We start from the raw sequence: 14,654 nt of genomic DNA on the forward strand, positions 1-14,654 counted from the left end.
GGGGAAGCCGGGATGCGCGCCGGGAGCTGCCTGGTTGTAAGGCCGTAGCTGCCAGGTTGGCACGCACGACAAAAAGAAGTTTAGCGCGTTTAAGGAGCTGAAGTTACGTGGCGGTAGATGGTGAAGTTACATAGCCGGGGATGCGGGCTGGCGCTGCCTGCCAGCGGCTTTGGGGCGTCCGTTGCACGTCGCCTCCTCTTAGCGGGCGGGTAGAAGCGTTTGGGTACGTCTGCAGGCAGCCCCGAAGCGGATTATTGCTGAGGCTGCGCTGTGTCGTAATCCCGTCTGGACAGAACGCTTCGGAGGCAGTCGGCACATCGGAACATCTCCGTACAGCTCCGGTGCCGCGCTGCCATCATCGGTTTTAACAAACGCTTGCCGTAGTCTTAGTGGTTTTATGGGGTCAGCCCCCGCTTCGTGGTCCCGCTCGGTGGAGATGGAGGTGGGTGCGAGCAACGTGCCCGCAGCGTTGTGCAAAGGAAGGGAAACGTGGGGAGAAAGTGGGGTGGAACCCATCGCCCTCCCCTCTCGTGGGAGTTCTGCTGCGTGACAGTTCTGAGGTCGCCTTACTGCTTCGTGTTCCTTCCTTCTGTCCTCTGCTTGTACTGGCCTTACTCCCGTCTCCTTCTCAAAGCAGAACGGGAAAATAAAGAGAAATACTGCTCTCAGCAGTAATCCGGAGGTGCGTTTGGTTCCTAATTCCAGCTCTGTTTGAGCTGTGAAAGCTTACGCTGCTTGGTAACCCTGTCAGTGAGGGTACAGTGTCAGGAGAGAAGGCTTTAGGTAACGTTGCAGCCGAGAAGGGCAGCCCTGTGCGCCTCCTTCCCATCCTCCCGTTACCTCCTTTCATTGCCTCTCGGTGTGAGTGCCTGCGTGGCTGGCCGGCTCCCTGCTGGCAGCGCTCAGCGCTGGATGGAAGCGCAGTGAGCACAGGCTGTGTGTAAGGGGGAGCGGCAGGTCCGCCCAGCTGGGCACTGCTCGGATTCTAGGCTGTACAGCAGCTTCTGAAAGCGTGCCCGAGGCTGCGATTCCTTGGACAGGTGAGCGGCCCTCCTGGCTTTGCTTTTCCTTATTCTTCTTGCTTGAAACTGGAAAATCTTGTTCTCCGCTTCCCTCCGGTCCTGCTCAGTTTAGTTTAAGCTGTGCACCGCTGTCTGCCTCCTTATTTCGTCGTGGGTCAGTATTCTCAGCCCCCTCGTGCCCTGCAAAAAGCAATGTGGATGTTTTTAGTTTGTTTCCTGGAAAGCTTTACATTTGGGGCTGGTCTGCATTAGCATCGGAGAGCTGGAAGTGCAGCACTGCAGAAGTATAAGAAATTTACCTGTAGTGATTATTGCCAGTAGGTGTTCCAGAATCATTGCTGAAACTGGTGTTCAGACCAGTAGAAATGAGAAAAAATAAGTCACATTTAGATAAAGAAAACAGGTGGTAAAACAACTGGTATGCAGTAAACAGGTAATTGCTCTGAATGGCTTTTGATTGCGATTTTGTTTTTAGAGCTGTTGGAGACATCAGAATGATCTCTACCTGGAGTGAGAATATTAGCAGTAATTTATGTTGGAGGAATGCAAAGAATATTGCTGGGATCTAAACGTGTTGCACTAAGACTAAGAGCAGACTTTCTGCCTGGAAACAAACATCAGCCTCCATGCTAATCATATTATTTCTAAGTCTGTGGTGGTACAGCAGTTCGTCTATTTTATCCAGACATTTAGTGGAGAGTAAATGCTTTGCCTTGTGAAGTCCAAGAACTTTATGTAGGACTTGGTGACAAAGTTTAATGGCAGGATTGCAGTGATAAAATGTTTTTTCTTGAGCTTCCAGAACTCTGTGTGCTTAGGTTGTAAATGACTTTTGCACTGTGGCCTCTGCCCTTCCTCCTGAACCTGTTTTGGAGTACATATCACAGTGCTTGATCTCCTTTCCTGGGACTATTCACTTTTGGGTCTTCTATTAAAATTATTAGCTCTAAAACTTAACTGCTGTCCTTGTGGAGTTTATCTTTACGACTTCTCCTAAAGAAGATAAATTGCCATTGATTATTCTTGGTTAGAAAAGATAGTGTAAGTAGGCTCCTATGTCAAATGCTCTAGGTGGGTCCCCACAGTACAGTGCTGAAGTTAAATATTTACTTGCTGCACAGGACTTTGGTCTCGTGAAACTCTTATGAACATCAGTTGCTGGAGCCAGGAGGGAAGTGCTTTGCCAAAGATAATGACAAGGTAGAACTCTCACCCTCCAGACTGGAGCAGTCTGTGCTCCCCAGCAGCTAACCGCCCCGGGACGCTCGGCCTCTAGTGCCTCCTTACCTCCAACTTAGATAGAAATTAATGAAAACACCATTTCCAGACGAGTATGAAATAAGAATATAAAAGGTGTTAGCTTTTTTGGTTTGTTTTTGCATTGTGATCTTAAAGCATCCTGTAGTATGCTGGTGTGTCGACTGCTGGTAGTCTCTGCTGCGTGGTGTGAGCAGGTAATTGGGGTTGTACCTCCCCTCATGGGGAAATGAGTGCCTTTGTCACGTCTGGTTGGTTTTCTAATCTAACTCTTGTTTATACTTAAACATACCTTTAGCTGGAAGAAACTCTGTGCCTGGCTCTTCCTTCCTTCAAGAAGCTCAGAAAGCTTTTTGGTTTTAATATACATTGTAATTTGGAAAACAGCAACAACAACCAAACCAAGAAAAAAAAGTATCCTTATTTTTGTAAGCATTTTGCTGTCAAGTATGAACTAAGCATACTTGCTTGGATGTTTTCAGCTTACTCAATGCCTCTTTCCTTGCTGTGGTGGGCTTTCTTGCAGAGGTCTAAAATGTCATTGATAAACTGCTTTGAAAAGAGGAGAATTCCTCTGGAACTGATGAGATTAGATGCGTTCCTCGGCAATGTGACACGTCTTGAGTGCTTTGCTGTGGACAGCCAGGCATGTGACACCAAGCACTGTATGTAAGAGAACTCATTTCTCAAGCTAAGAGGCTTTGTAGGTAGGAGGCATCTCAGACTTCCTTGTTTGCCCCATGGGAATAGGAGCTCCAGATAATTAGGAGAAAAAAAACCGCCATCAAAAAACTAACTACAGCTGAAAAGCCCTGCTTTTTATGGTGCTTTAGGTGAAGGAATTTCTGCCTGCTGCAGTGGTAAGACTTTTTGAGTTACTTATAAAATAACTGATTCCTTGCATATGTTTTTGTTTTTGCTTGCCAGAAGAAACATTTTGTTCTAGCTGTAGCATTGTGCTGATAAGTCCTGCCTTTCTACTTACTCGTTTTGAAACCTCTCCCTAGATGTGATGGACAGGAGTTGCCTCTGGCACAGTCTGTGGCTATTCTGCAACGTAGGGATGTCTGTGAAGAGCTGGAGGAGTAAAAGGCAGTTCAGGCTTTTAGCATTTCTGTTCTCTTTTACCTCTCTGTGAACTTGCTGTCAGGATATGGTTCATCTCAGGTGTGTTTATAGCAAATTCTCAGTTTCAGAGGTGCACGGGCACTTAGCGTAACTGAGATCAGGATTTAGATTGAACTCCAGATGGTGATCAGAGGATTACTTGGAGAGCTGATTATGAGAGTTCTTTGTATAAGTCTCATGTCTAACTGAATAGTTACATCACAAAGATTTCTCTTTAATGAGTCATCAGACAATTTAGTGGAAAAAAAAGAACCACCACCTTCTAAACTATCCCATGAAGCTGGTTTTTCCTTTAGCCCATCTGGCTCTTATTGAGCTGTACCCCAGCACTCGCAGGCTGCTTTAATAGATATTCATTTCCTGACTCTGAGGATGACATCTATGATATCTTTGATGTCTGAATATCTTTTTCTCTGCATATGTGGCCTATGTTTATCCTTGTGTGATACTATCTACCAAGTGTGAGTGTACTGCTGTGGTGTGAGCTGTGTACAAAGACCACTGTCCATGGTGTGTTCCAAAGTAGAATCCACTGCATTTGTGTGTGCTATTTTTGGAGCTTTCTTAGCAGAGAAGTGGCCAGCCTGTCCGACTTCAGAGCCAAGTTGAGGGGAAAGTAGCAATGCAAGCAGCAAGTGGGTGAGAAAACGTTTTTTACTCCTTTTGTCTTGCCAGGAAACATCTTGTTCTCTTCTTCAGATTTGTGAACTGCAGCTACTCTTTTCTTAGCTCAACAGATTTGCCCATCAGCTTGCAGATAAAGGCCAATGCTCCTGGCATCTGCAGCTCTGGATCGCTGTGCTGGCACGACTCGTCAGGCTGCATTGTCACTGTCTTGTTTGGTGCCTGGTACCGTGGCTGCCACAGCTCGGGCCTTTGCTCAGTGACTCTGCTGTGTTAGCTTAGCACTAACAGCAGTCATGTTCCCTCCGTTATCAGTGCCTGCCTCTGGACTGCTTGAGTGTTTCCTGAAGAGCGGTTTCCCACCGGTGCTGTGTATCCAGCTCTGTTGCTGGCTCCAGATCCACCAGGAGGTTAAATACTGCTGGGATAGTAGTGGTGTTGGGCTCCCATGCTGGCGGTGCCAAGGACCACAGCAGGCAGCAGCCCGATTTCCTTAGCATCGTTTGTTTTCTGCCTGTTTGCCTTATAACAACCAGACTTTCTTTGTGGTATTGCTCAGTGGCAGAGCGAGGATGTTTAAAAGTTTTTTTTTTTTCTAGTCATGGGGCTGCCTGGGAGGTTTCTTTTCATCCCTTCCTAAGCAAAGGTTAACATAGCAGCTGGATGACTAAGAGCGCTTTGACCTTCCTGATTCACTTACAAATGTAGTACTTTTTTAATAGGTTATTGTACTTGAGGAATGCAAATGAGCTGTAGTTTCGATGTACCTGCCTATCAGTAAGGGGAGGAAGTAGTGCTGCCTGGTAACTGATTTGTTGTGTTTTTGTGATGAGAGACTCCTCCTGCAGCATGCTCATGACAAGACTTTGGAAGTATTGCCTGCAAGCTAGATTATTTTTATGTTCAATCACCCATTGTTTTCTCCTGGGGGCAAGAGCTGCTGGGGAGGAATAATGGAAACTGTTGATGGGAGTGGTTTAATACAGTTATGTTTGGGAGCTCAGTGAGGTGACTGAGTAGACAGTCAGCTGCAGGGTTTTGTACTGACTCCAAACAGGCTGCTGCTGCTTGTGGTTCTGCAAAGCGTCATGTGTTGTGTTGTGTCAGATTCCCTCCTGGCCAACAGATCCTGGGGCCTTCTGCCAGTTTTGTGGGAGACCTGTATGGTTACAGCACCAAAAAACAGGTTAAATTTTGAATTAATGTATTGGATTGCATAGGCTGAGTGCTAGATAGTTCTTAAACTTAAATCAGTGTTCTCCAGTAAGAGACTGTCATCGTTACTAGGAAAAATGCTGCTAGGAAACCTGCCCAGCCAAAAAGGCTGATTTCCCCTTTTTTAGTGTTCAGTGAGCTCAGTGCTTTTGTCAGAGGTGACAATAATTCATATTCCTTATTTTTTTTCCTGTTAAGTCATGCTTTCTCCTAATTGCTCCTTAAGATTTCATTACGGTCTTTTTCAGAAACTTTGCATCTCCAAGGCGTAAGTGATTTACCACACTTGTGTGCTGAGAGAAGACTTTTTTGTTTAATTAGGGGATTAAATCTTCCAGATACTCTTAGAAGTCACTACCGAGAGCAAGGCTATTGCCAGAGCTGCTTGGAGGTGCACTAGAGGCTTCCATGAGTTTGTTTATGCTTTGTGGGATAAGTATGTCCCTATGCCCCCTGGGCCAGATCAAATGATGCTAAGAGTTTCAGTGAAGAACTCTTCCAAGTCTGATATCACTCAGAACAAACCTCTGTGTTCTTGGTATAGTTACTCACCAAGCTCTGAAGCTTTGCAGAGTCATCCAGGAATGAAACTGCACTTTGTGGAGCTGTACTGGGGTTACCATCTGCATGGAGGACTCTGGTGCTTGTTTCTGGATAGCTGTAAATGAGTATCTCCGAGCAGGGCTTTGTGCATGGGTTGGGTGCCCTAAGGGTTCCCTGGAGGTACAGAAGTGGTTGGCATTCTTTGGTCTATCTTGTCTGTCTGACACACCACTCTCCTTCTCTTCCAACTCCAGCAGAAAAGTGAGAAGAACTGAGGGCTGGGAATATATATACCAAACCTGCCTACCTGTGAGCCTGCTGAGAGGTGTGGGACTTGTCCAGCAGCTGTGGCCAAAGGGGGTAAAAGCTCTTGGGAAGGTTGCATCTCCAGCAGTCTAGTGTAGCAGCACATGCTAAGCTGGAGTTGCTGGGAAGTAGCTGTCTTTTTCTAGGCTTCCTGGCTGCTGGGAATCTTGTGAATGTGACCTGAGTAAACTAAAACAGATGGAGGGTTTCACTGCCTTGGCTAGCACTGTGACCCTTTCATGGACACTGCAAAAGGGCAGCCTACGTAATAGCGATAACAGGAGCAGCAGGACACGCTGTGTTGAATTTTATCTGTCTAAATAGCTGCTAGTCCAGTTCCATTAATGCTTGCATATTTAATAAACTTTTAATGTTGGATTTTAATGAGTTGGCAGTTATCTCTGAATATCCAGCTGCAGCTCTCACACGGTCTAGGAGGCTCTCGGATGCGGATATCTCTCACTTAGAAGTCATGCAGCCTCTGCTTGGACAGCCAGCACTTGGCAGGCTGTAGCACGCTTTGATGTAGGTTGTGCTGATGTGCAGGAACACTGAGCTTCATAATGTGGTTGGTACCCTAGAGGGGGGCTTTTCAGGGGAGGTATCTTTTAAAAATCTTAATGTAAGAGAACGTGACCTTGGTTAATCTCGTAGTGAACCACTTATGGAATTGGGATGATTCCTGCTAGCATTTGAATTATTTTGGTTGCGAAATAGGCCTGATATGGAATTTGTTTCCAATGTGGTGTTTGCTTGTTTACAATCTGAATGTTTTGACTTTGTGTTTTCAGGCTAATTTTCCAAACCTGCATCAAAGTCTCAAAACCCCAAACAGGTGAAGTGCTCTTCTTGTGTTGCACAATTGGAATTGAGCGTCCCTAATGAGGCCAAGGAATCTAGTCTATTATTGAGGAAACCTTGGTGGAATTAAGGTTTGAACATCCCTGTAGCCCTCCACTGGGCTCTCCGCAGCACTTCCCTGTCTGTCTGGCACTGGGAGCCCAGAACTGGGCACAGTGCTCCAGCTGTGGCCTCACCAGGGCAGAGCAGTGGGGAAGAACCTCCCTCAGCTCTGTGTTATGCACCTGGGGTCCCATAGGCTGTCTCGGCCACAAGGGCACACTGCTGGCCAGCAGGACACCCAGATCCTTCTCTGAAGAGAAGCTATGTAAAACAGGTTGCCCAAGGAAGTTGTGGATGCCTCCCTGGTCAGGCTGGATGTGGCTCTGGGCAGCCTGATCTGGTGGTTGGCGACCCTGCACATAGCAGTGAGGTTGAAACTAGATGAGCATTGTGGTCCTTTTCAACTCAGGCCATTGTGTGATTCTATGAAAATGCGGCAGACAAGGTGAAAAGAGACCGTCAGTAGTATGGTGTAATTCTCAGTTCTGGCACCAAGTGTGACTTTCAAGTCACTTATAGACTCATAGAATCACATATCCATTCATAACCTTCAGGGTAAATTCTCAGTATGCTACTGTAAAGCAGATAGTAAATGTGTAAACTCTGAGGGTCACAGGGGTAAAGCAAGGAGTCCTTACTGCTTCTTTTGAGATAAGTCAGCAGAGTTGTTCAATAGCTGGACCTATCAGGTTGGTTTCAGGTGACCTTTCGGTATGCCAGGCAAAAAGCAGGAAAAATGTAATGCTTGTGTAATATAGTATCATTTTCTGAGAGTGTGCTGTATTTTAAGTTGAGATTCTTTTTATATCTTCAGAATACCCGTTTCTGAGAGGAACAGCAAAGAAACATAAGTACAAAAACTGATGGACCACTACATCTTCCAAAATGAGCCTATTCACGCGTTTCTGCTGGAAACTAGCATGTTTTGAAGGTGAGTGGGTTTTGTTTGTGACAGATGAGCTGTTTGATGTTCTGGGACTTGACCATCAGTCATCCCAAAGATAGTGCGCAGCTGCTTCTGTGGGAAGGCACAGCCCATAGAAGCATGCTTGTGAAGCGATGTGTTTTGCCATTGGAAGAAATATCTGGGAAGTAGGTGTACTTTCTACCACGTCAGTGAATTATTGTTAATTTCCAAACTCTTGAAAAAAATGGAGTGCTTAGTGAAGAAGATGGAGTGTATGGGAGCTGGTGAGTCACAGCCTGACCACTGATTGAACACCTGGGGAAAGAACCCAGTCAGCCCTGGGAGCACAGGTGAAGGCTTGGCTCCACCTCTCTTAGACCTCATTTAAGGGTTGACTGCCACAGGGGAAGGATCTCTGCTTGGAGATCCCCCCCTTGTGGAGTTTTCCCTCTGAGCCTTGATCCTCAGAGACAGGTGAGCACTTTCCCTTTTCCTTTTGACACCTTTCCATCATGCTAGTCCCTTTGTCATTGCACCTCCTGTATCACCATTCCACCCCGTTGATCTTTCTGATTGTTACATAGAGCATGGATAATTTTTGGAGGATGAGAGAGGCGTTTTACTTGTAGGATGGGAAAGTTAAGTTTGCAAGACAAACTTCAGATTGCTGAATGTATTAAATTAGATAAGGCTTCTTCAAATTCAGTTGCAGTCATACCTCAAGTGATGTTATCAGTGCTCAGAGCAGCTGAAGAAGAATGCCTGCTGTCAAGGATGGTAAATTAATTTCCCCAAAGTAAAGAACACAGTGCTTCAATGAAATGAAATCCATCTTATTTTGTAGAGTTTGTGGTATCTTTTATGTTATTTCTGTACTCAGCCCCTTAGGGCTGTAGGCAGTGACCGTACAGTGATATTTTAAAATCCTTTAATAACAGAAATCAAAATAGGAAAAGTCACAAACAGTTAAGATTTAAAACATGGTGGTTTAGACTTTACTATGACTTTAATAAGGGTATAAAAGAAGCCTTGTGTCCTTTGCATGTGTTTCATGTGTCTATATATATCTATATCTATATATACTGTTTTTCCAGCCTACACTTTCAAACTACACTAATCATTGAACTTGGAGTGCCCTAGTTGCTTTCCAAATTATGCACCCCTTTCATGTAAAGAGGCTGTGAATAGTTCTGTATTTGTTAATGATCTTCAGTTATTTTTGGAGGGATCTTTTAAGTTTGCATTATGAATTCTGCACCAGTAACTATCTGTATATTAATATCTGACATTAAAAAAATTGTTGTGACATTTGAGTGATTGCAGAAGTCAGTAGTTACACCTGATGCTGTTTGTGCATGTGTGAAGGATGGTTAGAAGGTAAAATGTTATCTGTGAATCCTATTGCTAGAAAAATCTAGAAAACTAGGATTCTAGGAAACTTGGCAGTATTTATTCTGGTGTAATCTGTACTTTTTTGTTTATGTAGATCAACAGAAACATGTGATCTTTCTTGTGCTCTGTGTCTTCTGTTTTTGCATCTTGGTAGAAAGTGCATTTTTCAACTCTGGAGAAAGATTGAGCAACAGTGAGAAAGAGACTGTGAAAGGATGTTTTTCTTGCTACAAAGCTTCTTTGTTCTCTGAAGTCAGGAAGAGCTGAGCTTCCAGTCATTTCGTAAGCTCTCCTGCTACCTGTTCACTGACTGTAGGTCAGTACACCTGAATGAATGGATTCTTCTCTGCATGAGTCATTAGGTAAATACCAGGTAGTGCTGGCATTCTGATACTGTCTGCTTTGAGTGCTCCAATTTCTTGCTTGTGGTTGACCAGCTAGTTTCTTACCTGCGATCACAACCCCAACAGCTTTTCTCAGCACAGGATCTTCTCACGGTGCCGTGGTAGGGAGAGAATCTCCATTGGTCCTCGTTGCTGTTCTGGCCTTGTTAGAGTACGTATTTTCAACAGTAGCTGGAAAAATATTTGGAGATGTTTCCATTAAAACAGTTGGTACTGATTCTTGGCTCTAAGCCTCCTCTTGATCAGAGGAGGCTGATCAGAGGCAGCATTGTGGTAAGCCAGATGGCCTGCAAGCTGGATCTGCTGTGTGTTCTGATTGCATCCGTCCTGTAGGATAGGGCACAGGAGGCAGTGCTTCTCTGGCCTCCTCCCCTGGGAGTACCAGGACGTGCTGTGTTCAGAGCTGTCACTGCAGCAGGAGGTGTCAGCACATTGTTCCTGCTTGACTGCCTCAGAGGATGGCTGATTGCTGCAGATAGGGCTTTAGCACTGGAGAGCTGTGAGCCGTGCTTCTGCAGCAGTGGCCTGAGCCAGGGGTGGCTGAGCACTGGTGCCATGTTACTGTCTCCTAGGAGAGGAGGTTTGCAGCTTACATGTGGGGGCAGAGCACTGGGAGTACCTGCACTCACCAAGAAGCTTTGCTGGGAGGGAGTGGGGCACGTGTTGCCCTCCAGCCTGTGCTGGTGCTCTAAGGCTTGCTTGCATTTAGATACGGGATAACCACTCAGTTTTATTGAGGCTGTGGACTTATGCCCATTTTTTCATGTGAGTGAGACAGCAGCATGCTTCTGTCCTAAGAAAAAGACCTTGCATAGACATAGGTCTTAGTTAGTTTCTGTCCTTTGTCTTTCTGTCCCTAACGGCATCACCTGTGGCCTTGTAGGAATTGCCTCAGTGTTTTTGGACTAAATTCTTTTCTCCTTGAGAGAAGCATTTGTCACCAATTTAATGTAAACCTTGACTAAATAAGAACAGTCTGAACATGGGGCAAAGTCTCAAAACCAGATGGTGCTGTCCAGCCAGAGTCCATTGCCATCCACCTGTACTTTCTCTGGTAGAGGGAACGTTTCCAGTGCTGGATGGATGAGTCCATTTTTGGGGGAGCTCTCAAGCCCAGTGGGTACTAAAGTTGTGAAGGAAAGCTGCATAAACCCTTAGACAGTCCATTGCTGCTACTGATGCTGTCTGCAGGGCATTGGTTATTCCCTTCAGCCAAGGGGAGCGATCCTAGCCATCACTAGAGATTGTTTTTGGAGAGCTTAAGGATTTCATGTTGTAAACTGAAACTGTAGTAGACACAACTCATTTATGGTACCAGTAGTGTAACAACCTGAGACAAACACCAAGTTTCCTAGAGGAAGATCCATCAGACTCATCCCCACGTTGAATTTATAGCTGCTGTCAACACCGGGGCAGTGAATTTGATAGCTCGGTTGGTAGATGTACACAGACTTTTTTGGATGCTTCATTTTGCTGTGTTGGGAGCTGTTTTGCTTCAGCGGGGTGTGAAGTATTGCTGCTGGGATCTGACAGCCTTCACTTAATGGTGAAGCGGGCTGCTCCATCAATATCTGCCTGAGACCTGATGCTCTTAGAGCTGATTTACACAGCCACTGCTCCTTGATTAGCTTTCTATGAACAATGCTTTAGGGCTCCCTGATTTGGGATCTCACAGTGCCAGTCTGCAGCCTGCTTTAGAGCATCCGGACTGATGGCCACAGTGTGTCTGCCTTCTATTAAGTTCTGCTATGAAGAAAATCCATTTTGGTTAGCAGAGCACATTATGCTGTCATTTAGTTTGGTAGCTTTAGTAGCCTGAATTATCACATAGGATTGTTGCAGTGTTTCCCCCAGCTTCCTGAGTATAACAATTCTATTCTTATGGTATATATTTTTCCTGTGTCTATATGTTGAGTGGACTTATTGAACAATGTTGGATTGCATTATGGCTATGTGTAATGATGAGCTACATAAGTGTGAGAGAAGTTCAGCTTTTGCTTTGTTGTAAATTTGCCAGCTAGCTTTATTTGTCTGCATGTTGTCTTATCAAATAAGAAGATATTGTTTCTCCAGAACATTTGCACTTGCCATCTTGAAATATAATTACATTTCTATTAAACTAACGTGTTTACTCAACGCTGCTGAGTAAAGGAGAAGTTTAGTGTTGTTGATAAGGTGCTTGGTTTATTTAACACCTGACTCTGTCTCCATTCCCTGGTGCATGAGCACTGCAGTGTGGTTTGTGTCGAGATAACCATGCTGGGAGAGGTGCTCAAGTCTTCTGCTCACATATGTGTTCCCATGCTTTATTTTTCCTTGAAACCTAACTGCTATCTTTGAGTTGATGGATCTTTTTAATCTCAGGCAAAAAGGAGCTCTGGTTTTATCTCTTAAATTAAGCAACGTTGATAAAAGCAGCCAGGTTATGCCAGAGTCAATGTGATGGTAATAAATTCCTTCCGTTCTTTCTTCAGCCACGGTGAAAATGGAAAGGGCTAAATTTACTGCTCTTCTCCAGGCCTTTTTGTACAGTGCAGGAGAAGATTTAGCCATTTTGACCTTCCTCTGACACGCGTCGTCAGTGAGGATGAGGGCAGAGAAAACCTTCGTCAAAATAAATGAAGTGGATGCTGGGCTTTCTGACATTGTTATTAATGCACTCCCGTGTGCTGCAATTAAAGTGGAAGCCTGCAAGGCCAAGTGCAGGCAGTCTCAGCTGCTGTTTCATACAGAAGCACATTGCTTGGTTTTATGCTGTTTCTGATTTTAAAGCTCTCTGTTCCCGAGGTTCTGTGGTAGTGGCTGTGAATGAAATGCACGCTCGCTGATGCACAGGGTGCACAAGCTTGTTGTACTACGTGTGCACTAACTGCAAGGAAAATGGTGAGAGCTTCCAGTTGCAAAACCCTCCCCTGGGTTTGTTATGCTGACCTGGTCTTGACTGCAGCAAGGACAGTGAATTTGTTGTCTCAGTGATGTTTTTGTAGAGGTGATGAGGTGACAGCTCAAGGTGCAGGGGGTTCCTGCTAGTGGCAGGGATGTGGGGACCTGCTGGTGGCAGCCCTCATGGGGCTTAGTGATTATAGCAGTCCCTGTATTTGCCCTGTCCTGTATGGATCTCAGCCTTCAGCCAGCTGTTTCTAGCATCAGGATGGCCAAGTGCACACAGCAAAATGAGCTGGTGTTGAATTCCTTGCTTGTCAGTGGGGAAGTACTGTACTCTGAGCACCGCAACTGAGTGCTGAGCTTATGTCAAGGCAGGTTCTTTCAAGTGCAGACTCTGGGCAATTGAAACCAGCCTGAGAGGAGAGTTGCAAAACCTAGCCCATGTGCACTTTTCTTACAGGAGGTAGCAATACATGTACCTAGCAAGCTGTCTCTTACAGTTAAATATTGGCAATTTATGGGAAGTGACGTCTGAAAAAATGCAGGTGATTTGCTTGCTTATAGTGCTTTGAAAAACAACTTCATTTTGTTGTTCAGCATCAGAAATGACAAAGCTGTGCAGTAGAATTAGGATATATGCCACAAAGGTTTTTGTTTTGATTTGCTTTGAAAAGAGCTCTATCCTCAGTGGTACACACGCTATGGTTTGCAAACTGCTCTGCTGTGGGTGAAGTGAACCCAATTCTACAGAAACACTTTGTACCCATAGGAAAAATAAAAGGGCAGTGACATTGGTATTGGGTGTTGGATGATACAAAGTTAAGGTCTGCTTACATATCTGTCTCTTTGACTTATTAGGACCTCTCAGGAAGAGTGCTGTCCCACAAACATCATCATGCATAGCCACGAACAGAACTTTCTCAATTTTGTTCATGCTGGAGTATTTCTGTACAAAAAGAAAGTGGATATATGTAGCAGTGAATGCAGTGGCTATGGACATATCTGGTAAAGCTGGGTGGTTATATTAAACTATGAATTGAAGGGAACATTAGAATGGTTGCCTGAGGCTCCAGTGTGACTTTTTAGTGCTCTGGATGGTTAATATTGAATAGCTGCACCACTAGGACAGAGAAGCCCAGAATAATTTTCCTTGTCCTAGTTAAGTCAAGAACCATTAGAGCAGTGGAAATAAGGTTTCAACAAGAGGAGGAAAAGGGGTGAGGGAAGCGCCAGCTCTCACTCTTACTAGTTAGGGGGAAAAGTACACAACAGCAACAGAAGTCAGAGCTGCAAGAGGTGTGAGGTGCAGTTACCAGTGAAAACAGAAGTTAGACTAATGATGTCAAAGCATGTGAGTGGATTAGGAATTATTTTCACTCTTTCTGGTGCTTAAAAAGAAAAAGAGCAAACTGCGTGCAAATGTACAGTAGGGCAGGGAGGGCAGATGGATGAGCTCTTCTGACCTGTGTGTTTGTCAGGGAAGGGTTCTTCTCAGTTCCTGACAGCTGGGTGTTGTGGTTTAACCCAGCAGGTGGCTCAGCACCACCCCATCATTCCCTCACTCCTCCCTTCCCAGTAGGATGGGGGAGAGAATAAAAAAAAACTCAGAGTGGAACTCGTGGGTTGAGATAAAACTACTAAGACAGAAAAGGAAGAGGATAGTAGTTACGACATATATGAATGTGTCTAAAAGTGATGCACAAGCAATGGCTCACTGCCCCCTGACTGATGCCCAGTTAGGCCCTGAGCAGCGGAAGAGTGAGAGATGAACTCTCACCCTCTTCATATGGTATGGAATATCCCTTTGGCCACTTTAAGTCAGCTGTCTTAATTCTGTTTGTTCCCTCCCAGCTCCTTGGGCCCTTTGCTACAGACAGCCTGGGCTCTGTACACTGCTGCTTAGCAGCAGCTACAAACGTCCATGTGGCAGCAACATTGTTTTTCTCCTAGAACCTAAACATAGCATCGTACCAGATACTCTGAAGAAAACAATTCCATCCCATCTGAAACTAAGATCCACTGAGCCACTCAGGATCATTCCTCTCCCATCCAGTACCAGCATAGCAC

At 45.1% G+C, this 14,654-nt stretch overlaps 1 long non-coding RNA gene across 4 annotated transcripts in view; it reads left to right on the plus strand.

Moving 5' to 3' along the window:
• The first annotated feature begins 20 nt into the window (after window positions 1-20).
• Window positions 21-14,654, plus strand: part of LOC104912607 — a 29,748-nt gene continuing 15,114 nt past the window's right edge. The window contains exons 1-2 of one of the 4 annotated variants that reach the window (XR_004160955.1): window positions 21-55; window positions 7,813-7,929. This is a non-coding gene — a long non-coding RNA (uncharacterized LOC104912607). Of the gene's footprint in view, window positions 56-363; window positions 443-831; window positions 1,041-2,213; window positions 2,477-7,812; window positions 7,930-14,654 lie in introns of those variants that run through there. The other 3 variants (XR_794778.3, XR_794777.3, XR_002118562.2) reach the window with 3 other exon arrangements.

This window comes from Meleagris gallopavo, chromosome 11 (assembly GCF_000146605.3).
Source record: "Meleagris gallopavo isolate NT-WF06-2002-E0010 breed Aviagen turkey brand Nicholas breeding stock chromosome 11, Turkey_5.1, whole genome shotgun sequence".
In the NCBI taxonomy this organism is placed as follows: domain Eukaryota; kingdom Metazoa; phylum Chordata; class Aves; order Galliformes; family Phasianidae; genus Meleagris; species Meleagris gallopavo.